The sequence below is a fragment of the Oncorhynchus masou genome, chromosome 3 (assembly GCF_036934945.1).
Source record: "Oncorhynchus masou masou isolate Uvic2021 chromosome 3, UVic_Omas_1.1, whole genome shotgun sequence".
Taxonomy (NCBI): domain Eukaryota; kingdom Metazoa; phylum Chordata; class Actinopteri; order Salmoniformes; family Salmonidae; genus Oncorhynchus; species Oncorhynchus masou.
The window spans coordinates 38,006,772-38,009,048 of record NC_088214.1 but is presented as its reverse complement, the minus strand read 5'-3'; positions in this window follow the sequence as shown (position 1 = coordinate 38,009,048).

Here is a 2,277-nt window from a genome sequence, read left to right as displayed (position 1 = left end):
CATTGCTTGCTTGCTTAATTTTTTCTTATGGCCTCGAAGCACAGGAAAGAAAGGCCATGTTTGTTCTGAAAAATGGACTGGATTTTCTTGAAGGCTATAGGCCATTTTATTCTGAGCCTGTTTTTACACTGTTCTACTCCATTTCTCCACAAGGTGTCGGCAAAGCCAATGTGACGACTGTATACACTGAGTGTACAAAACATTAGGAAGACCTTCCTAATATTGAGTTGCGCCTCTTTTTGCCCTTAGAACAGCCTCAATTCATCATGGCATGGACTCTACAAGGCATTGAAAGCATTCCACAGAGAGGGTGGCCCATGTTGACTTAAATGCTTCCCACAGTTGTCAAGTCGGCTGGATGGTGGACCATTTTTGATACACATGGGAAACTGAGTGTGAATAACCCAGCAGCGTTGCAGTTCTTGACACACTCAAACATGTGCGCCTGGCACCTACTACCATACCATGTTCAAAGGCAGTTAAATATTTTGTTTTGCCCATTCACCCTCAAATGTCACACATACACTCCATGTCTCAAGGCTTAAGTATCCTTCTTTAACCTGTCTCCTCCCCTTTATCACTGCAGCCGAGGGGAGTAAAACATTTAAACGTGTTAACCCTCGCAAGGCTGCAGGCCCAGACGGCATACCCAGCCGTGCCCTCAGAGCATGCGCAGACCAGCTGGCTGGTGTGTTTACGGACATATTCAATCAATCCCTATCCCAGTCTGCTGTTCCCACATGCTTCAAGAGGGCCACCATTGTTCCTGTTCCCAAGAAAGCTAAGGTAACTGAGCTAAACGACTACCGCCCCGTAATACTCACTTCCGTCATCATGAAGTGCTTTGAGAGACTAGTCAAGGACCATATCACCTCCACCCTACCTGACACCCTAGACCCACTCCAATTTGCTTACCGCCCAAATAGGTCCACAGACGATGCAATCTCAACCACACTGCACACTGCCCTAACCCATCTGGACAAGAGGAATACCTATGTGAGAATGCTGTTCATCGACTCCAGCTCGGCATTTAACACCATAGTACCCTCCAAGCTCGTCATCAAGCTCGAGACCCTGGGTCTCGACCCCGCCCTGTGCAACTGGGTACTGGACTTCCTGACGGGCCGCCCCCAGGTGGTGAGGGTAGGCAACAACATCTCCACCCCACTGATCCTCAACACTGGGGCCCAACAAGGGTGCGTTCTGAGCCCTCTCCTGTACTCCCTGTTCACCCACGACTGCGTGGCCACACATGCCTCCAACTCAATCAAGTTTGCGGACGACACAACAGTGGTAGGCTTGATTACCAACAACGACGAGACGGCCTACAGGGAGGAGGTGAGGGCCCTCGGAGTGTGGTGTCAGGAAAATAACCTCACACTCAACGTCAACAAAACTAAGGAGATGATTGTGGACTTCAGGAAACAGCAGAGGGAACACCCCCCTATCCACATCGATGGAACAGTAGTGGAGAGGGTAGTAAGTTTTAAGTTCCTCGGCATACACATCACAGACAAACTGAATTGGTCCACCCACACAGACAGCATCGTGAAGAAGGCGCAGCAGCGCCTCTTCAACCTCAGGAGGCTGAAGAAATTTGGCTTGTCACCAAAAGCGCTCACAAACTTCTACAGATACACAATCGAGAGCATCCTGGCGGGCTGTATCACCGCCTGGTACGGCAACTGCTCCGCCCACAACCGTAAGGCTCTCCAGAGGGTAGTGAGATCTGCACAACGCATCACCGGAGGCAAACTACCTGCCCTCGAGGACACCTACACCACCCGATGTTACAGGAAGGCCATAAAGATCATCAAGGACAACAACCACCCGAGCCACTGCCTGTTCACCCCGCTATCATCCAGAAGGCGAGGTCAGTACAAGTGCATCAAAGCTGGGACTGAGAGACTGAAAAACAGCTTCTATCTCAAGGCCATCACTGTTAAACAGCCACCAGTAACATTGAGTGGCTGCTGCCAACACACTGACTCAACTCCAGCCACTTTAATAATGGGAATTGATGGGAAATGTAAAATATATCACTAGCCACTTTAAACAATGCTACCTAATATAATGTTTACATACCCTACATTATTCATCTCATATGTATACGTATATACTGTACTCTATATCACCTACTGCATCTTTATGTAATACATGTATCACTAGCCACTTAACTATGCCACTTTGTTTACATACTCATCTCATATGTATATACTGTACTCGATACCATCTACTGTATCTTGCCTGTGCTGCTCTGTACCATCACTCATTCAT